The sequence below is a fragment of the Lissotriton vulgaris genome, chromosome 4_1 (assembly GCF_964263255.1).
Source record: "Lissotriton vulgaris chromosome 4_1, aLisVul1.2, whole genome shotgun sequence".
NCBI lineage: Eukaryota > Metazoa > Chordata > Amphibia > Caudata > Salamandridae > Lissotriton > Lissotriton vulgaris.
Genome location: NC_141691.1, coordinates 209,312,485 through 209,336,264, shown reverse-complemented (window position 1 = coordinate 209,336,264; position 23,780 = coordinate 209,312,485).

The window sequence follows — 23,780 nt, the reverse complement described above, 5'->3', positions numbered from 1 at the left end:
CGGCGTTTCAACCCACAGTTGTTTAAAGGGTCATCATCAGGACAATGAGCTTCAAGAGTGGGAAGCGACCACTTAACAAAGTTTTCTAAAGAAAATAAAACCATATACATGATATTGATAAATGATAATATAAATCTAAACTGATCAAGCCTTAACACCACCGAGTTGTGTGATCAGAACATTTGAAAATTAGTGAAATAGTGAAAGAATCTATAGTTAGAGAGAGAAAAAGTAGATTAAATCATCCCAGCAATTACACCAAGTGCTACTAATAAATATCAGATGAATCTTAACTGAGAATAAAGAACCTTAAAAATGTTCAGCAGAGTACTCCTTATATCCAACAGGAAATTGTGGTTTTAATAAAATAAATGTATTGTTTATAAAGCAGGGGAGTCCTGGAACAAAGAGATGAAAAACAGGAAAATTATGAAGCAATTCAGCCAACCAAAAAAGAATTTAGGATAGTGGACAAGGTAAAGATAAGGACTCATACCAAAAAGCTCAGACTTTATACACTAAGGGGGTCATTAGGATGGCGGACGGACCTGCGTCCGTCCGCCACCCACGAGGTAGAGGGACCGTCCGCATGGGAAGCGGCGGTCCCTCCATGCAAATTAGGATGTGACCGCCACCCTTGCAGTCACATCCTGTGTGCATGTATTGCATTTACATGCACAAAGCGGCATGCACCGTGCGGTGCCTGCCGCTTTGTTCATGTAAATGCTGGGGGGTACGATAGGTTCCCCCATGTGCACCCCCACCCCCTACACCCTGGGGGTCCACAACGGGCCCCCAATCACCAAAGACCACATGCTTTTCCACGGCGGAAAACCTGCAGTGGAAAAGCATGTTTCCGCATGCATCCTAATATTGCTGGCACTGTGTCTGATAGACACCGCCACCATATTAGAGCTTTTCTGCTGCGGGACTGCGGCGGAAAAGCTGCGGACGGTCTTCCCGACCCCCCTGCCATCCTAATCTGGCGGGGGTCTTTTCAATCACAGCAGTGGTGAATCCGCATCCTCCGGGCCGGCGGTGGCTTCCGCCGGCCCGGAGGATGCGAATTCACTGCAATCCTAATCGGCCCCTAAATGTATAGTCATCAAAGATCAGCAATTAAGAACACCGCAAATTTCAGGCAAGGGAAGGACCTCAAAGCAACATCGTAGCCATCAAAAGCAAATTACTGTAAACAAAAAAGGAAACAGCAATGGGGATATTAAGATCAATGCGATCTAATCATGAACACAAAAAAGCTGCAGAAAGGGAATCAATCCCACGGGGATAATAAGGCATCCATACGATCCATAAGGCTAGCCAATTACAAACCTCGCAAAAGAGGAGAATCCCTATCAAAAATCAAGGTGGGCATAGACTTAAGTGAAAAACTTCTCGCATATGAAGAACTACTGATCATATGAACATGCCAGTCAAAGCAGCAGGTCAAAATAAAAATCGGAAAATAGGTGGAAGCTCGCACACAACGAGTGATTAAATGTAAAAGTGTGTGGGTCAGGTCATAAATGGTACCGCTAGAACCAGAAAGTAAAGAAGGCTTTCCCCTATCCATTACTCCAAAGGGAATAGGAAGTACATTAATTACAGAGTACCCAAACAACTAGAAAAGGCTCAGAAACGATCATCATTAAAACAAAAATTAAGACCTCCAACTTACTTGAAAGAGAACTTCGTGTACAGTAACAGAATGCAACCGACCAGCAATGCAGAAATCAGCGAGTGAAAGACCAAACAAACTTTCGGTTTATAAGCGTGCACGCATCAGCATAGAAAGAGGACTGATCGCAGCAACAAACAATGTGCGATCGATCAGGATAAACCATTAATTTGAATACCGGATAAAAAACAGTAAAGGGGAAAAAGTTATATAAACCCTTGAGTTGTCACCACGATCGCAACAGTAAAACAAAAGAATATTTAATAAAAAAAGAAACTAAAGGATTTCCGCCAGAAAGAGAAAACCTGGCGGCCATTTTGGAACAGTATCAAAAGTAATACAACAAGAAATGAGAGAAAGAAGGAGAAATAAAGCCCCTTCACCAAGAACACTGGTTATTTACATCATTTAACAATAAATGTCCGAAATTACAACCCTTCATTAATGTAATAATTGCAAATCGAAAAATGCAAAAACATAATTGCCCAGAGTTGTATAGTAAATTTTAACAAACAATCGATGCAGACTATAAATCAGGTAAAGAAATATTGAAATGAATCCAAATTCATGCCCTCAATTATATTCAGCATTTGAGTACAAATTGAACATCAAAACAACATTTGGGGTCATCAAAACATCAATGGAATGAAGACCACAGAATAAAGTAAACATGAGATATATACCTAGGACCAAGTAAAAGACATGTTAATTCTGCTTATTAATTCAATATGTAACAGATCACATGTTATTGTGTTCTCCAAAGACAAAATACCACATTCACATATGTCAAACAGTTTTTTTAAAAGAAGGATACAGTAAGCACATATATCAAACCATTTTCCAATGCAATAATAAAATCAATCTACATAAATGCTGGTGCCTTATCACTCTATCAGCCAGAAAATGTTAACATAGCAAGAATTGAAAACAGAGTCATACATGAAAGAATAGACATTAGTTGAAGAGGAATGTATGACGTTACAATGCATACATTCAAAACGCATACCATCACAACGCAACTTTCACAACGCAAGATCCATTACAACGCATGCCATTACAACGCATGCCATTACAACTCAAGTACTATTACAACGCATGCCATTACAACGTATAGGTAAGCATATAATATTATTAATATTAATTTAATTTTAATTTAGTTACAATTCTTTTTAATTATTTCTTTAAATGAATTTTTATTTTTATTTATTAAAATTTAATTTACTATTCTAAAACCAAGGAGGTGTGCAAGTAGGGTAAGTACTGGATTTTGTAGGTGTTAAAATTACTATTCTAACTCCAGGGGGGTATAATAGTAGGGTAAGTGCTGGATAGTGTAGGGGTTAAAATTACTATTCTAACTCCAGTGGGGTGTAATAGTTGGGTAAGTGTTGGATAGTGTGGGGGTAAAAATTACTATTCTAACTCCAGGGGGGTGTAATAGTAGCGTAAGTGCTGGATAGTGTAGGGGTTAAAATTACTATTCTAACTCCAGGTGGGTGTAATAGTAGGGTAAGTGCAGGATAGTGTGGGGGTTTAAAATTACTATTCTAACTCCAGGGGGTTGTAAAAGTAGGGTAAGTGCTGGATAGTGTAGGGGTTTAAAATTACTATTTTACCTACAGGGGGTGTAATAGTAGGGTAAGTGCTGAACAGTGTAGGGGTTAAAATTACTATTCTAACTCCAGGGGGGTGTAATAGTAGGGTAAGTGCTGAATAGTGTAGGGGTTAAAATTACTATTCTAACTCCAGGGGGGTGTAATAGTAGGGTAAGTGCTGGATAGTGTAGGGGTTAAATTAATATTCTAACTCCAGGGGGGGTGTAATAGTAGGGTAAGTGCTGGATAGTATGGAGCTTAAAATTACTATTCTAACTCCAGGGGGGTGTAATAGTAGGGTAAGTGCTGGATAGTGTAGGGGTTAAAATTACTATTCTAACTCCACGGGTTTAATTACAAAAAATATAATTTCAATTATTAAGCTTAACTAAAATTAAATTAAAATATTAAAATTTATTATAATGAATTTAATTATAATTATTTTAAGAAAATTAATTTAAAAATAAATTAATATTATTTTAATTAAATACTTACCCATACTTACGTTGTAATGGCATACGTTGTAATAGTATCTGCATTGTAATGGCATGCGTTGTAATGGCATTCGTTGTAATGGATCTTGCGTTGTAAAAGTTGCGTTGTGATGGTAGTGCGTGGTAAATGTTGCATTGTGATGGTTGTTTCCCGTTGAAGAGTACAGCCGTACATTCTTCAAGACTGTTAGTCCCTTGTTAATACTATCACAGCGTAACATCCACCGACATACAGCTTGATCAAGTCTCTTGGCAATGTCGCCACCTCTAGCAGGACTTTTGATTATTTCAATTACCTGCCAGCGCAGTTGAGATGGAGTATGGCCAAACTCCCGAAAGTGTGTCACTAAAGGTGTGTGTTCATTTAGACAACGAATGCGACTCTTGTGTTGAGATAGTCGCGTCTTCACATGTTGTGTGGTCTGACCAACATATATCAGACCACACGGGCAGAGATGGCATTTTTATATTCCTTTAGGGCCCTGACATAGATGATTTTACCTTCTAGAGAGTAGTTTTGTACCACATTTAAAACAACAATGCTTCCTATTATTCAGTTTTAAGTTCCACCATGTTCCTGAAAGCATGCATGCATGTGTCTGTGCCTCTTGCTAGTGGCATCATCCATAATATAAACATACAAATAATTGTATATCTGTTTCAGACATCTAGCATCATCGGATGCATACCACGTGGGAGAATACATGAACAAGTGGAGACATACCTCAGTCACAAAAAACCACACAGTCCTTGAAACTTGACAGACTGCACTTCCCATTTCAAGCAGACACCTAAATGTATGCAGCGTACTAGAAGTATACCTTTCCACAGACGCATCGGAATCGGGCCCAATGAGTGGACTCTACTTACATTGACACATGATAGTGAAGCTCTTTGCTTTACCGGACTGTGAAGATACATTGTTGATGTATGTTTGGATATTGTTTGTTTTATACCCCTTGTCTTCATGTGTTGAGAACAGATAATTTTTTTACAACACAAACGTTGTATACGCTTGTTTCTTCAGATCTGATTTATTCCTAAATGTTTATATCAACAGGAATGATCAATTTGATTATATTTGTCACTAACTGGACAAACAACTCATTCCGTAAGTTTTTCAAATATGCTTTCGTTTGAGTTTTTCCCTCGTTAGCCATTTGCCTTTACAACGCCTAAACTACAGCACTACAATAAAAAGAGCGATCTTTTACTCACTGCTCACCTCACAAATGTGTTTCATCAGTACCTGAATCTCTGCTGCTGGTTTTGAGAACAGTTTTACCCATTATCTTCACTTCCTCTCTCCTGGAGCCAGTCATTCTTCAGCCTTGCCAATGTTCTTCATGTTCTTAGTTATTCTTCAGTTTGGTAATGGCATTCCAGACTCTTTAGAATTCTTCAACTGTCCAGGACACTCTCAAGTCTCTCCAGTCGCTCCAGACCTACCTCTCCCTTCACCAGTTTACTCATCACCTTCATCAAGGGATATTGGCTTCATTTTTTTAATTCAACTTAAATCCATTAAACAAATCTATCACTTACAATTCAATCAATGTTAAATAAAGTTGATGAAAAGTATGAGTAACAGCATAAGTCATAACATGTAATCAATTGACTTATGCGCCCTTTCTTAACCACCGCGGTGCCGCTTCCTCCTGTTGTATTCAGTGTATCTTTTATGACTGTAGCTCAAATGTGCAGAAAATAGCTACAAAAATAAACATGAGTTTTTCAGGATTTATTGTGTTCCGGTTGTGGCGTTGAAATGGTTCTCTTTTATTTTCCTCCTTGCATTTACAGTTAATTTGCTGTGATGCGAAACCAAGTACACTGGAAATTGGCAATATTTATGTAATTAAAAGCAAACCCCCTTTACAATATATATTATATACGTTTTGTTTCACAGTAACATTATTAAAAACGTTTAACAAGATCATATTTTACCAGGTGAAATAATTTGGCAAGTTAGGCACTCCGTCGTCTTTGCTGCCACTAAATTTGGCATTGCTGTTTACACCAAAGGAAACTAAAATGGCCTTTCTCTCTATAATGGAGATGCTATAAGAGGTTTCTCCACCGCTCAATCATGCTACATTCCTCATGCGTTTCGATGAATCATTGAGGCCGAGCATTGTATTTGATGTGAATATATTAAATAAAGCGTAAATCCCTTTTGACAAAATGATTTGTGATGTAGGTGGTGATGAGTGGGCTGCGGTAGGAACTCTCAAGGTTTGCAGAGTTAATGTTCTCTTCCTTTTATCCATTTAGGAGGCGTACATATTTCAAAAAAAGAAAGCCATGAAAAGGTCTTTCATTTTCGTAAAGCACTAGAGGAAGACGAGATGAGAGTAGAAAGAAGTGCTGCTTGTTTTAGAGAAAGTACATCTTAAAATGAGATGACTCCCATGTTGCGATGCCTTTCTTGTTTTAAACTAGTTCCGAGAACGCATAATGTTTGTAGAGCGTGATTCACAAAAATGTTTTTTGTTTCTTTTTTTTTTTTTACATTTTTTGTGCCCTGTGTGCTGGAAAGTAGAACAAAAAAACTGAATGGTAGGGATGCAGTTCACAAAGGTACATTTATATGTGATTAAATCTGGTGTAGATTTACTCTTACCCTCTTGTAGTAAATGTACATCTTTACAGGGGTATTCACAAAGATACTTTATCCTGCTGACAAACTCGCCGCCCATGAATATTAAGGGCTGGTTCTGACTGGCCAACGGGCATGGAGCCCACCAGAAGCCAGCCAGACTAGCCAGTCAGTTTCACTTTCAACCACCTAAATTGTACTTAGAGGATCAGAAGGGAAACCGAAAGCTTCCAACCTAAGGTTAGAGGCTTTTTGACCGAGATCGTAATTGGCCCCAGAATATTGTTTCTTTAAATACCTATAACCAAAATATCACTTTTGAATGAGGGCTCTGTAAATAGTAAAAATGTTGAGAACACATATATTGGCATTCTAAATATTGATAAAAAACAAATACCATAGTATAGGACAGAATATTGACCTCCTATCTACATAATGGAAACACACAAACATAAATATGTAACATCCCAAGCACTTTATTATTGACAAAATAGCTAAATATATGTACATGGGGGCAGATTTACGTTTCCTGGCGCATCCCTGCAAATCAGCAGGGATGGGCCAGGAAAGATACGTCACGCAAGTTTACCCTTGTGCCACCACAGATATGCCGTATTTACAATGTGGCGCATCATGGCGCAAGGATAAACAGATGCGTGTTGCATCTGCCGGCGTAAGGTTGGCACAGTGCTGGAGTTGCGTTGCAGGTGTGACGCAACTCCAGCACTGTTCCAACCCCTGCTTCAAGCAGGCGCAAGGTTTTGACGCAGCGGGGTCAGAAAAGTGACTGAGTGAAATCTTATAGTTTTCACTCACTCAGCCACTTTTGCGAGGCATTCTTGCACCGGAACGCCCCCCCTGCTCCGGAACGCCCACATTAAACCTGATGCAGGTTTCATGTGGCACAAGGCTTTATAACGTGGCGCATCCCCCTAGATGCGTCACATTGTAAATACCCTATAGCATGGCGCTGGCTTTACACCGCTGTTGCATCACAGAAGTGACATAATGGAGGCGCAAAAGTGGCTTACGGGGCTTGTAAATCTGCCCTATGGTTTCATCCATTCAAAAAGAGAAACATTAAAAAAAGTCCTACATTAGTGTTTTTGTTTTTTAAATAATGAACATTTAAACAAAACTATAAAAAAACAGAAAACAATCACATTCTAAATGAAAACTGTTAACATAGCAGAACAACCTACCAATTAGTAAAGGACTGTAAATAAAAGAGATAGCAGGCTAAAATACAGCATGTCCCCTGAGTAAAGAAGAAAAAGTCTGTCACGCTTATGATGTTTTGATGGCAAACATAGGACTACTTAAAGAAAAATATAAATATTATAAAACACGCTAGCCCCTAAAAGTAACTTTGTATTACATTGTACATTCATTTTAATTAATTAATGTCTTTAAATATTTTTCAAAAGTTATTTAAAAGTCAAATTAATCACCGTCAATTAAATATTTATTTTTATTTTTTGCAACAAATTTTAATTATGAATTCAGTTTTCTTTTAATTTTAAATTTTAACACTGTTTAACAATCTTCACATTACTTTCCCCAGAAATGTTGTTTCACCTCAGCTCTTTCTTGTAAAGTTTTGGGATAATCCGTCAAGAAGGGACCGAAAAAAATGGGGGGCCAAAACACATTATCGCCATTTATTTTGACATGGGGACTTTAGACTCATTTGCAGCCGAATTCATTAATGGATTTACACAAAATTCAGCAGAAATATAGTTTTTGGCCAGGAAAGAGTGTGTTCTGTGATTTGGTGTAAATCTGTTCTGTAGTATCGGAGAAGTTAATGTTTAAAATCTTTATTTATGTCATAGCGCAAAGGATCCACAGACCTGGCAGAAGTCTTGGAGAGATCTTGTTACCTGACACCACATCTACAATGATGTGGCATTGGCCTTCCTAGGACCCAGGAACCAGGCACATGGTCATAAAAGAATTGTGCAAAAAGGCATAAGAAAGCCTGACCCCCTAGGCCTGGTGGTGGGGTTCCACAAGGGCGCCATTTAAAAAAAATGTTTTAAATCCAGGAATCGACATTACAAAAAAAATAAGAACTAGGACTCCCACTCTATAAAAATAATGAACCCCCTGGATTGGGCCTGTGCATACATTATTTAGTGGAAAGGTGCAAGGCCCCCCCTCCTCAAGACTCCAAGAGGGCCCCAGTGATCCTATCCCCCAAGGCTGATATTTTAGTGAGGAAGCGAGGCAGCGCGCCCCCCTTTCAGAAGCCTTAAAAGGCCTGGGGACTCTATCTCCAGGGCCAAATAGAACTTCAAAGGAAGCACAGCACCCCCCTCTAACCTCTTAGGAGCCCAGAGGAGACCCCATTCCCAAGGATGTCCTAAGATAAATATAACTTGCCATCCCCCACCATGCATAGTTTTCTCATAAATAATTTCATTGCAAATGTTACAGTGATATTATCAATGATGTCATGAGTAAGGTAATAGGTGGTATGATTAGCAGTGCATGACAAGGGTGCAAGCTAAAGTTACCACAGGGCATATTTATAGCTATGTGAGATAACTATAACTGGTGAATTTCTGTAGTTTAGAGGTTTTAACATTACACCCCTACTGAACATTTCACCTAACTGTAAGGTTATTTGCAGTGAACTTCTAGTGTTTTTTTAATGTAAAGTAATATTTTATTACCCTACATAAAGCCAACCCTCTGCTGCAGAGGGTTTGGAAATAGGGCTGGGCCAGTAGCCAAACCCCCAGCATGCTGCCAACTCGACCCTGTGCACAGTCTTTGATGTACACATCGTAGGGTTGGCCTTCGAGTACCATGATCCCCACCCATTAGAGTCAGTCAGTCAGTCAGTCAAACAAAACTTTATTTGATTTGTTAAAACCTTAAAAGTACATTCCACATTCCGTGATAAGAGAAAGGACAACAGCAAAACATGGTAATATTCAACAAGAAAAAGAGCAGCAGCATAACAGGATAATATTAAAACCACAATTACACCTCAAGATACATGAAAATTAACTTCTCTTGTGCCTTTTAAAACGGAGTATTATAACATTTATTTGTTAAAATCGCTAAAAATTCCTATATATACCTTCTTCAGAATACAATTTTTACTACTATTGTCCCTGTTCTTCTGCGCATTTGAGGAACAACCTAACTTTATTCATATATTTCCCCAACGCGCAGGCTATATCTAAAGTCTCCATTTCCACCAAAAGAGTGGCAGCTTGCATTCTGTGCGTAATCTTATATTTTTTAAAAATCGGACATAAAAACTCCTTTCGAAAGTCTAAAAATCTCGTACAATCTAATAAAATATGTGACATATCACAGGTGGTTCCTAAAGTGCAAGTGCATTTCCCATTACTTCCTATCATTAAATTTCGAACCCCGTTATTTGCATAGCCTGGGTTTATGCCAATTCGCATTTTCAGGACTTCTCGCCTCAGACTATGGCTGGGTAACCGATCCACGTAAGGGAAGTGTTGACTGCTCTCCCAAGCCACTTTCATGTGTGCTACCGAGGTCTTTTGAGCAAGGTATTCCCAATCATAACTACGGGACATATTGACCCCCTGAGTCTTTAATTCTTTTTTCCCAAATATTATGGGGTCTTGCGGCAAACATACCTTCAAATCTAGCACCCCATAAGCCTTGCTTTTTGAGGCTCTTACCTCTTTTGCCCAGGGGAGCTCACTATGGATAATTTCCTCCTTAGCCCATTGGGAGATTTTAGCAATTTCCCCTACTCCCAACCGCTGCCAGAAGCGTACAAGGCTCATACAAGCTGTAATAGCCCAGGAGGTTATTCCCAGCTCCAGTCGTGCTGCCTGCACCATAGAGGATTTTGGCAGAGCGAATAAGCTTTTTAATATATTTCCCTCTTCACTATCCCAGGAGGTCTTGCCACTGAGATATACCATGATCCCCACCCATTAGAGTCAAATCATATATGAATTGGAGGGGACTTGCAGCCCCCACCAGAGCAGAGGAGGGGTCATTCAGCCCCCTCCATGCTTAATAGGCCCCAGGAGCCCCATCCCTCAAGACCAAATACAATAAAAAATGGAAGAGACCGCACAGCCACCCCTACCCAAGCCTTATTAGGCCCTGGGAACCCCATTTTCCGGGGCTGCATATTATTATAAAGTGGACTAAGGCCTATCTTGGCCCAGGGATGCCATCTCTAAGGCATTTCTAAATTATAGGTGGGTGCCCAAGTGCCCACCTGGAGCACCCACTAACTACAATAATGTGGCCCATGTGGGGGAGCCCCAAGGCCCCCACAGCCCCAGACGGCCCCACATGATATGGGAACTAGCATTGCACCCACCTGGAGGGAGCTGCTATTTCTGCTTGAGATTTCTAGATGAGGGCAATAAGTGTTCTGTTTCCCTGCCTGTAGGAGTGAGGGCATATAAAAATAATTTAAGTCTGCTTCCAACCAATGGGACAATGTTTAAATCTCCCAATTTTTTTGGGCTCCAGGGGATGGGATACCCAGGGCCCAAGAAGGCTCATGGAGGGGAGCTATGTACCCCTTCCCCTGAATTGACATACTTGGCCCCAGGAGATTTGGGCCTCTGGGGCCCAAGATGGGCTCGAGATGGGGGCCCTACTCAACATATATGTTTCTGAAAAAGGCAGCTGCCATTTACTTGTTTTTGCCTCAATCACTCGGCCCCCCATCATAGTTCCTAAGGTAGTAGGGTATCCCTACCCTGCCATTCAGAGCACTCGCTTCCACTGGAGTCTGACTCCAAAACTGGCCCAATGAAAAAAAATTCCCAGAGCCAATCAGAGCACTTTGTTTTAAAGAATTGGGTTTGAGGGACTCTCTCTCTGAGTCCCTCAAATCCCACAGTACAATTATACATATATTTGTAATCCTTCATTCCACAAAACCTATTGAACAGATACACCAAATCACAAAGGCACAAGCTATGATCTAAGATCCAGCTTCCTGCCAAATTTGGAGTGATTTAGTTAGGCAGTTTTTTAAAAACACTTCTAACAAAAGTCTATGGAAAATAACCTGGGAATTAGCATTTTTGGTATTCCCCTTTTCCTTAGCCCGCTCTTAACAGATCATCGCACAACCTTCCATGCACAAACTAGGCAAAAAAAAAAAACTTTTTGGGAGATGTTAGTGATGAGTCGTCCATATATATATATATATATATATATATATATATATATATATATATATATATATATATATATATATATATATATTAAAGTATATAACCAACAGTAGCTTCCAATGTCAGATTTCCCACACATTGTAACGAAGATAATGAGAAGAAACTAATCCTAATCCTTATCTAATTTGAAAACACTTAGGTTTGCCATATATACTGCACAGATGCCAGGGCAGGTGCAATATACGGTGGTGGAACATTCACTACTCTAAATAAGAGGAAATACGAATAATTCCATAGAAGGTTCATCCAATTCATTCAAGCTTCTCTAAACAGCCACCACCACACACCAGTTTATCAAAATCCTAGAATTGGTGCTTAGCTACAGAGAAATAAACAATCTCTAGCTCAGACATTGAAATGTAAGTTTTCTCAACAAACACAACAAATGTACAGCATACAAATTAAAAATAACTCTACCTGGAACTCTAAAACCATCTTGCACCCATAGTATGCACCTCACTCTGAAACCAAGATACTTAAAAGGCTTACCTTGAAGACTACTGTCTGAGTCTGAGCCGAGGTGTCCGAGGAGAGAGGTGAGAGGAGAGGAGAGAGGAGCGTACGCCGCCACCGAGGTACTGCGAAGTCACAAACTGTGGACACAGCCGGCATTTTATCCCCTTCTCCCCCCTCCCTCGTGAAGGCACAGCCTGATAGCGCAATCGGCGGCGGCAGCGGCGGCAGTGGAACGAGCCGCGAACCGCGAGGAGACAGCGGAGCGAGCTGCCGCTGTGAGGAGCCGCGAGGAGGGAGCAGCTGTGCCGCGGGGAGTGGTGAGGGGGGGGCCGTGAGAGGGCTGCCTGGGCCGCGAGCGTCGGCATTAGCGGTTGGGATATCCACCTCTACCTCCACTGTACCCCCCTCCACTCGCTACTCCCACAGACCAGAACGCCAGAAGCCAGCGCCGCTGTTGTTGGAGGTGGAGTGCTCTCTCGTGAGCTCCATGTGCTCCGCGCCGGGCTGGGCTTCACAATCCCTTTCAAAGGAGCCGCAAATTACTTTTCAACGCGGCAAAACCCCTGGGCACGTCTGAGCGTGGCTGAGAGCCGCGGAGAGCCGTGAGTCGCCCCACAGCGCGGCGGAGAGCCTCAATCTGCCCCACAGTGCGGCGGAGAGCTGCAATTTGCCCCACAGAACACCGGGCACGTCTGAGCACGGCAGAGAGCCGCGAGTTGACCCACAGCAAGGCGGAGAGCCGTGAGCTGACCCACAGTGCGGCGGAGAGCCGCGAGCTGCCCCACAGCACGGTCACGAATTGCCTTCCAGTGCATCCCAGTGTGGCAGGAGCCACGAGCTGTCGAGCTGTCGAGCAAAACGAGGAAGACGAGGAGGACGCCGTCCGGAGCTCCCAGATTGAAACGCTGAGGCAAACCTGCCGAGGTAATCCCCCAACCGAAAATAACCGCGGGCACAGTGGAAGCCCAAGCGAAGTCCACAGCCACGAGGGGTGCACAGACAACGGTCGGAGCAGTGAGATTCTGCCGAACGCGGCAACAGCCGCGGGCAGCGTCCTGGGTGTGGCTGGAGTCACGAGCCACGATTAGGATACGGCAGCGAGTGGCGCATTGGGAGCGGACGAGGCAGCAGCCTCAAGTGGAGCTCTGGGAGCCGCGAATTTCCGGACAAGAGTGCTAGGAGTGGGCAGCAAGCAGCAAGCAGCAGCAATTACAGCAAAGGCATCAAGAAGCAGCCTAACCCCAACCCCAAGCCCGAGTGTCAAGGCGGGGGCCAAGGCGGGGGGCCAAGGCGGGGGACCAAGGCGGGGGGCCAACGCAGTCGTGCATCGCGAGCCGAGTCCACCCTACGCCCCCATTGCCTCCAAGCAGACCCCCACCCCACAGCTACTGTCATCCACCTATTAATTAATCTAAACAAACTTCCACTGGGAAACAGTCCTTATTCTCTTGGATTTACATGCAGTGGTGAAAAAGAGTTCAAGCCAAGACCTTTCTGGAGCAATGAGATCTGGAAAAGAAAGAAAGTACACTGCACCCAAGCAAAGGAAGCCCAAGCAACCAGACGCAGCTGGGCTTCAGGGCCACGTCAAGCACACTCCAAAACTTCAGAAACCCAAGAGCCTAACCCTACGGGATTATTTTAGAAAGACCCCATCAAAAACCGCAGAATTAATACAACTATTAGAGAAACACCCGCAAACTTCGGAGGCAACCACCTTTACAACCTCTGACCATGTAGGGTTTGACCTTAAAGCACCACCGCAAAAATGGGTATTCAACACAATGCCAGCAAAAGAGCCGTCAGAGGTTTATATTTTTGGGTCTACCTGTATTAACCATAACAGGGAAAATACCCAAACTGTTCCTCTCAAACTGGAGAAGCCCTCCACCCCTCTGGCAGACGATAACGGGGTTGCCCTTCCACCGCAATCACAGCTGGAAGATATCATGTGTTCAATAGAGGCCTCCCCTTTGCTGCTACAACTTCCACATTTCCCGTTTAAGCCACTCACGGGCTCTCCACAGCAAACAACGACGGCCCAAATCCACGGGCAAACTGGGCCAGTGCAATTCAATTGTAGTTGCCCATCGCTAAATTCGCTAACTTCACCAATAACAAAAATATTAACAGCATCAACAGACTCAAGTCCTTTACACAAGTTATCTCCGCATCCTGGCCAAATAAGGACTCTATGTCAAAGTCAATCAGCGCAGACGGCAGCAAACGACCAACCCATGTCGAATCTGTCCCTTTTCTTTAAGACCACCTCAAATTCCCCAAGCCCGAGTCTCACACCGGATGACAAACCTAATATAGAAGAGGACACTACGACCAGTGTTTGGCTTCAACTATTGCAGACCCTCCAACAAATCGTGACCGCACTTAACTATCATTCAGTAAAACTAGAGGTGCAAGTTTATTTACTAAACACCCTGGCACTCTTTACGTCAGGGATCGACGGCAAATTAGACCAATTGAACTCGTTAATTCTAAGGGCGCAAGCATCTGCGAACTTTGTTCAACCAACGTGCTGCTGCTCTCCAATTATTGACTCCCTCTCCCTGCTCCCATATTGCCTTTCCACCGTTATCAGGGAAGTAAAGCAGCTGAGGGGGGGATACGTGTCAGCCAAACTGCAACCCACCAAACATCAAGAACAGGACAAACCACCAGAGGACTGTGGAAACAAAAATACAAAAACAAATGAAGAAGAAGCGGATATCACAGGATCAATTAACCGCCTTCCATCGATGAACGGTCACCCCTATAGTGCTCCAACAAAACCGACCCCGACGGTTGAAAACTGCACTCTCCCATCATCAACCGGGCCTACAAACCAGCATGCCAAATCTGAGGACGGGCAAATCAATAGCCTTGCTTCTTCGCCTGCTCCATCAGTCCTGGTCTCTCCCGGGCCTATTCTTCCTTGCAGCAAAAGAGAGCGTAAACGTCAACGCAAAGCGAGAAATAAACTCAGGGCTAACCCCAACTTGGCCCATCAGAATCTCTTCCCCATTTTTTTGATAGCCGAAAACAAAAAATCCTCTATAGAGCCCAGCACAGTGGAACCGACGACAAACCCAACAACAACCTCGAATGGACCAACTGTGGACTTACCCATTCAAGAACTGGCGAGGAGCCCTCAGAGTCTAAGAACATCAACAATTGCCTCGGCAACGAAAGCAGAGGGTAGCGATCCTGCAACAAGCACAAGGGTGAGTCCAGTTAGGTCAAGTAACACTGGGCAAGAGACAGCGGCAGGAAAATCTCGGCTTTTAATGGATCTCCCCCTTTCTGGGAACGAAAATATAACATCAAAATTGAGTTTTACTAAAACCATTTGCAATGACATAGCTGCTCGGAGCAGTCATACTCCACAATCAAAACAGGCTCCCCTCCAACCACCACAGAGTTACATAAAAATAGATCTGATGCAACAATCGAAAAACTGATCCTCAAACCCACAATTGCACCAGAGCCGCGAAGCGACAACCAATCGTGTCATCGGATTTTACTAGCCCCCGAGTACAAATCCAAGGGGCGGCACGATATTCTCAACAGATCAAATCTGCTGAAATTAGCGGAAGGCATACCGGGGCTAGTGGGTCTGGATACGAATAACATCGAATCCATTGAATTTCTTCCCCCACGAGGAAACCAACCCTCTGAGGTCACTGTTGTAACTTTCACACAGGCAGGCTGGGTAGGAGCCTTTCTCGAACATAAGGCTACACTCCGGAATTGGGGGATTAGAGTGCACCCTTATTCAACACCAGGGTATCCAATCACGCTGCTATCAGGAGCAACTACACCCAACAAGCCGGCCTTCACCAAAAATACAGAGCATGAGAGGCCGTTCTCTGTTCTAAAAAATGCCTCAGGGTCGGACATAGAACTTAAATGCCCTGAAACAGCGGTGAAAAACAATGAACCAGACCACGCCTGGGGATGGCTGCCAGCAGTATTGGCCACAAAAAGCAGAAACTGACCATCTGCGACAGGTTCACCAGCAAAAATATACAATCCACTAAAATCACTCCTTCCGTCAGGGGTACAACAGCACAGTGTGGTCAGCAGCAAGGGGGAGCCACTTTTTTCACTGTGCTCATGGAACATCAGCGGCCTATATCAAAAAACCTTAAATGAAGACACTATGGGCCAGATGTAGGTAAATCTGATTTACCGACTTTTAAATACCGAGTCATACCGATTCGGTATTTAAAAGTCGGTAAATTGAAAGGAGGCAGATGTAGGTAAAAAATTACCGAATCTGTCAGAGTCGGTATTTACAGATTCTGTAAATACCGATTCTGTATTTCCCATTGATTCCTATGGGCCTTGAAGCCCATAGGAATCAATGTGAAATACAGATTCGGTATTTACAGAATCGGTAAATACCGAATCCTGCAAGGGTGCAGGGGGTGTCACTTTGACACCCTCTAGCACCCCAATTCTGGACTTGTGTGCAATGTGGCACACAGACATGCCCAAAGGGCATGTCTATGTGTCACAGTGCACAGGTGTGCATGCACAGATGTGCATGCACACCTGAATTCGATATTTTACCACCCAATAGGATTGGGTGGTAAAATACCGATTTTTAAGGGCCTGTGGCACTCTTAGGAGTGCCACCTACATATGGTTTTTCCGAATCGGTAAATATACCGATTCGGTATTTTACCGATTCTGTATATTTACCGATTCGGTAACTTTACAGAATCGGTAAAATATAGGCCCCCTACATCTGGAAACCCAAATACCGGTCGGTAACGGCCGAATTCGGCCGTTACCGACCGGTATTAGGGCTCCTACATCTGGCCCTATGTCTTTCCTGGGGGAACATGTGGCAATTGCCCTGCAGGAAACTTGGGAACTTGAGGGCTGCCCTATTGAAGGATTCATTGAATATCGGAAACAGGCACTGAGGGACAGCCGCTTCGGCCACCCTAAAGGCGGGCTGTCCACATACATATTCAATAATCTAAAAGGCGAATTCAGTCAACTTAACCTGAAAGAAGACTGGCTACTGGGGGTCAAAATTAATCTACGGAGCAGACAGCGATTGCTCTTACTTATAAATGTGTACATTAATCCTAACACCCGCACAAAAAAAGACCACCTGGCCAGATTCTGCGAAATAATGATCGATATAGCCACAGAATATCCTAACTCGGATCACATCATCACAGGGGACTTTAATACGAACCTTTTCCAGGGGAACATAGCAGATTCAGAAGGACCCAACCTGACCAGCATTATTGAGGCTGTCCCCCAATCTAAACCCCCTGTGCAAGCTTCCAATATATTAGGCGAGGTCACCGTGTTGAGACTTTACAACGCAGGGTACCTGGTGGTGAATGGAAGATCAGCAAGCGATTCCCCCCCAAACTGGACCTGGTCAAATGGAAGAACAAAATCCTACCTGAACTTCACTATTTGTAATTCGGAATTCCTGTCAAATCTGGCTAGCTTCTCCGTCCTGCCAAGGCTCAAAAGCGACCACAGGCCATTGGTCATTTCCTTTGCCACAAATTCAGCTCTCCATAAAAAGGCACCATTTACATACAAAGGAATATATTCCGATAACTCAAAAAAAGCCTGAAATGGAGTGAGTCTAACTGTCAGTGCATCTTAAAAACAAGCAAGGATTTTATCGTGTGTGCTCTAGACCAAATGGATTCCCCAACAGCAATATGGTCGCAGTTATGCGCACTTTTGATCAGAATTTATCCAGTGACAAGGCAGGGCCCAAACCGTACACCACCCGTAGGAGCAACAGCCCTCCCCAAGATAAAAACATTAAAAAGAACGAGAAACAACGCACTGAGGTTGCTTTTAAAATTCCCAGAAAACAGCAGCTTCCTCGTTACATACCCGCCATGCCCAAAAGGCATTTAGGAGGGCAGTTACCCAAGAGAAAAAGGCCCAGGAATCTCAATTCTGGGTTAAACTGGTATGGGAAAGTAAGCAACAGAACTCAAAGACATTTTGGTCACTTGTCAACAACATCGATCGAAACATAACATCCCTTGGATCAGCGAACATCCAGGAAGCAGACTGGATCTCGTACTCAACAGAGCATTTCCAGGCACAAGATAACCCTGACCGCCCTGGATTAACATGGGTTTCTGACATTGGCACGGGCATAACATCGAACCTTCCACCCGATCAAATGCAGGGGCTTACCTCACCCGAGGAATTGTCTGAAGAAAGAGTAGTCAAAGCACTGATGAAAGGGAGACAAAACAGAGCACCAGGCCCGAATGGCCTGCCGCAAGGCTATTCAAGTCCGACGTCCCTTTCTGGTCCAAGGTGCTATCAAATCTCTTTTATTACACCCTGAGCTATCAAACCATTCCGGATTCTTGGAGAGTAAAGCCGGAGGACGAGGCAACCCGAACAACTACACATTAATTGCCTTGCTGGATATAGAGGCAAAGCACTTTGCAGGCCTCATATTGGAGTATCTCAGACAATGGGCAAAGGACAAAAATCTGATTCCTTTGAATCAGACAGGGTTCGTTGCCAAATCAGGAACAATGACAAACTTATTGGCAATCTCCACCATTGGCAATCTCCACCATCATTGACAAAGCCCTTACAAATTCCAGGTCGAGTTTTTGCTGCTTTGTCGACTTCAAAGCAGCATTTGACAGGGTGCCTAGGGCTGCTTTGTGGCAAAAACTGAGGCAGTGGGGAATTCCAGACAATATCCTGAATCCCATCATCCTGCTGTATTCCAACACATGGGTTCGAGTGAAGTTAGGGTCTGGCGCGCATCTCTCCCATTTCGTGGGGTCAAACAGGGATGCGTGCTGGCTCCCCTTCTCTTCAATCTATTCATTGCTGACCTATCAAGCTCTCTAGAGAAAGTAATTAGCCACCCACCAAAAGTAGGAGGCACGGCATTATGCAATCTCTTATATGCCAATGACCTGGCACTGTTCAGTCTCACCAGAGTGGGGCTACAGAGACTCCTGGACGCCTTAATGCAATACACGGTCAACAACCAGTTAGCAATTAACATGAAAAAACTATGGTTGTTCCATTTGGCAAAAAACGCTACAGCGGTGGAGGCTGGACAATAAACAAAGAAAGCATCTCAATCGGCCAATCGTACAAATACTTAGGGGTCCATTTGGACTCCAGGGGCAGTTTCACCAAACAGAGTACTGTGATTGCAGCCAAGGCTACAGCGTTAATGGTATCCTTGGCTAAGCTATCGAGGAGACTCTCAGGACCCACGGTCTTGCCTTTACTGGAAGTGCTTAGAGCAAAGATCGGGCCCACACTTTCGTATGGCATAGAGATCTTTAAGGAAAAAATGAATAATTCCTTAAATAAACTGACAACCAAACTCTATAATAAATTGCTTCACCTGCCGCGTTCCTCCTCGCCAGCACAGGTCAGACTAGAGTTGGGCTTAACTAACTATGAAGGGACAGACTAATTTGCATATAGCCAGGTTCTGAGCTGGGATGGTGCAGTGAGCTAAATAACGGTGATGGATCAAGCCCTGATCTTTGGACTGGGTAAGAGTGGTCTGCTTAATTCAGACACTCTGTTCATCACCACCCCCTTTTCTGAATCGTTTTTGGCCACTATAGGTGTGGCAGGGTATACTCAGACATGAGTCCCTTGCTCACTGCACCATCAGGATTCAAGCAAGCCGGGCCGACGACGGCTGAAATGCGAGAAACCGGTCCCCGGAAGCTTGTCTCCTTTCTGGTGAAGAATTGGCTTGGTAGTTTGGTCTGCCCTGTTCTCATGATGCACTGGGCCAGGGACAGTCTAATTTGCATATAGCCAGGTTCTGAGCTGGGATGGTGCAGTGAGCTAAATAACGGTGATGGATCAAGCCCTTATCTTTGGACTGGGTAAGAGTGGTCTGCTTAATTCAGACACTCTGTTCATCACCACCCCCTTTTCTGAATCGTAGGGCTGCTTTGTGGCAAAAACTGAGGCAGTGGGGAATTCCAGACAATATCCTGAATCCCATCATCCTGCTGTATTCCAACACATGGGTTCGAGTGAAGTTAGGGTCTGGCGCGCATCTCTCCCGGAAAATCTGGACCTTTCGTGGGGTCAAACAAGGATGCGTGCTGGCTCCCCTTCTCTTCAATCTATTCATTGCTGACCTATCAAGCTCTCTAGAGGAAGTAATTAGCCACCCACCAAAAGTAGGAGGCACAGCATTATGCAATCTCTTATATGCCGATGACCTGGCACTGTGCAGTCTCACCAGAGTGGGGCTACAGAGACTCCTGGACGCCTTAATGCAATACACGGTCAACAACCAGTTAGAAATTAACATGAAAAAAACTATGGTTGTTCCATTTGGCAAAAAACGCTACAGCGGTGGAGGCTGGACAATAAACAAAGAAAGCATCTCAATCGGCCAATCGTACAAATACTTAGGGGTCCATTTGGACTCCAGGGGCAGTTTCACCAAACAGAGTACTGTGATTGCAGCCAAGGCAACAGCGTTAATGGTATCCTTGGCTAAGATATCGAGGAGACTCTCAGGCCCCACGGTCTTGCCTTTACTGGAAGTGCTTAGAGCAAAGATCGGGCCCACACTTTCGTATGGCATAGAGATCTTTAAGGAAAAAATGAATAATTCCTTAAATAAACTGACAACCAAACTCTATAAGAAATTGCTTCACCTGCCGAGTTCCTCCTCGCCAGCACAGGTCAGACTAGAGTTGGGCTTAACTAACTATGAATCCTCTAACATTGGCTCATATCTTAACCTGATCCACAAACTAACACAGGCAGAAGCTGGTTCCCTGGAACTCCTGGTCTGGAACGAAATCAGTGTGAGCAATCCGGGGGGATAATTCGGCCGCCTCTTACCTGAACCATATCCCGGACTACCGTGCTGATCGTTGTTCTGCCCAGTGGAGCAGGGGGAAAGGAGGAGAGTCGCCGGAGCAGAGTCCCCCCGCCGCCGCGCTCGATACCTGAAGCGGCCGCAGAGCGGGGGGACTTCAACTCCCAGGAGCCTTTGCGAGGGCGCTGCAAGTGACGCAGGAACTGGCGCCCGGAGGCGCTTAAGACGCTAGCACGCCCAGAGCACTTTGGGAGCCACACCTTACCTGAACCATATCCCGGACTACCGTGCTGATCGTTGTTCTGCCCAGTGGAGCAGGGGGAAAGGAGGAGAGTCGCCGGAGCAGAGTCCCCCCCGCCGCCGCGCTCGATACCTGAAGCGGCCGCAGAGCGGGGGGACTTCAACCCCCAGGAGCCTTTGCGGGGGCGCTGCAAGTGACGCAGGAACTGGCGCCCGGAGGCGCTTAATACCCCAACACCCCCTCCGCGTAGCGGGACACGTGCGGGACACAGCGCGGGGCTAAGCCCTGGCAAAGGGCGGGCCCTCTGTGGCCCTCAGAGGCCTGAGGAGCCTGGCCTGGGCCCCAGATCCTGGACCTTTTGCATCCAACCTCCAACGCATGGACATCTGAACTGTAAGCATTGGAGCTCTCTTTTGACTTTAGTTCTACAGAAACATATAAGGGGGTGTAAATTGCTAAAAATTAGTTTTTTGCTGCCACAAGACTTATACCAATATAACGATAAGATTTAAAATGGAGTGCCGAGAGACACGAAGTAGGACAGCAGGGGCCAAAAAGTTGACTGGCACCCTTGATGACTTCATAGTTCGCACCAACTCACTTATAGATGAAGGGATAGTCTTGATGGGTAGAAGGGTGTCTCAAGATCTGGCATTAGCGAAAAGATCCTCTCTAGGCAACATTGCACAGGCTCGGTCCCCGGATACTTTAGCTTGTGGTACACTTCCTGAAAGGCCCAGCCCCCTTCAAAACCCTGGGGCATTACTTGACCCTAATTCTGTGTTAGACCTTAATATGGGTAATGATCCTGGTACTCCGCTTGTGAATAATCAATCTATTATCACTGATATCACTGATATAAATGTGAGGGGCTTGAAAGAGGGGGCGATCCCTAAGAATAGACCCTCTACTTTACCAGTTAATATAACCTCCAATCAGACAACAGGTGGCAAAGTAATGACGGTTGCTAGTGGGACAATGGCCGCAGGAGTTAATGACCTTGGGGTTATACAGCCAGCGGCTGGGGGCCTGTCATTGAGTTTGCTTAATGACACGCTTGCAGACGACAGCCTGGATGACATCCTAGAATTAAGTGGGGGAAATGTTAACCCGGGGGACTTAGATCAAGAAAGAGCAGAAGTAACCCCGAATTTCATCGAGGCCTTGAAAACCCTACTAGCACCTTTGGAGTCAAGGCTATGTCGCATTGAGCATTTATTAAAAAATATCCACATTGAAATAAGCACTCCTGGCCCAACTGGGAATCGGGCATCCACTGCGACCAATAGCAATCGGTCGCATCCTGCAGCTAGTAGTAATGTGGCGGTGGGTAAAAAACCAACGCTAAAGAAACCTAGTAACACCTCAACTGTGGCAGGCTCTAATGTTAATGCTAATACATCTGCCCCTAATAAAACCCCCACGCCTGTCAATGCTAAACCCAAGTCTACTCCTCAGGTTAAATTTAAGGATCAGACACCCCAGACATCACAGACCCCTCTGACCGCGACACTGGACTCGGCCCCTTTAGAAAAGGCTGAGCACCGCAGAAATATTCATCTCCCCTTAGATGCCAGCCCCTATGTTGTGGTATTGACCGGGGTCACAGAACTATCACCACCCCATGTGGAATCTTTTCAAGCTTTAAAGAACAAGGTATGCCACTGGCTATCAAGCAATTACCCCCTTCCAGTGAACACCCCCAGTAACATCTTGATGGTGGAGAGAGACCCTTGGGTGGGTGGCAATAGGAAAAGATTAACAGGTGATTGTATAGTAGTAACTTTTGAAAATCCACAGGTGGTGGAATATATTTGTAACAGGCCCCCACGCCATCAAGCCAGCTTAGTCACCGCTAGACCACTTTCCTACTTTTATCAACAACCTGAACAGGTGGATAAGAGATGGAGTTGGTTGAGAGCTCCAAATGAACAAAAGGGTACGACTAGGACTGTTTTTCCTTGGAACACAAACATTCAGGGATGGGGAGATGGAGGAGAGGGGGGCTGGAGAATGGTTCATGGCAGAGGGGGTAGACCTATGCAAGGTGGATTTGGGACCGAGTTACTAAATGGCAACTGTAACAGCTATCCTCATTATAACAACCACCAAGATCAATTGTTTCACATCCCTATGGCTGATCGTTATGATTGTCTTTCTAATTTGAGCTGGGTAGACTGACAAATACAGGGATCGTTGGCTAAGGAGTTAGTTATTACTAAACAAACCCCTCTACACCAGGCAAGCAATGTTATAAATTCCGGGGTGTTGATTGCAGATACAAGCCCATCACCTGTAGTCAGTGATTTGTGCACGGATGGGGCCAAATATGATTTAACAATTGGGAAACAGGAAGTAAGAGGGATGGGGGAGTGTGTAATGGCCACATGGAACATTGCTGGTCTTAGAAACAAAATTGATGACCCTATTTGGAGGGATTTTCTAGGTATCATGGACATCATCGGCATGCAGGAAACATGGGACACACAAAATGCTTTAACACTAGATGGGTTCACTACCTTCCATCTCTCAGCAGTTCCCTCCACCCGGGGGTGGGCACGGGGTGGCTTGATAACACTGATCTCCGCAAAAATCCCCGGCACTTACAAAGAAATTGCCACTGGTTGCCCGTATTGCTTGGCAGTACACATTTCATGTAAGGGTCGCCACAATGTCC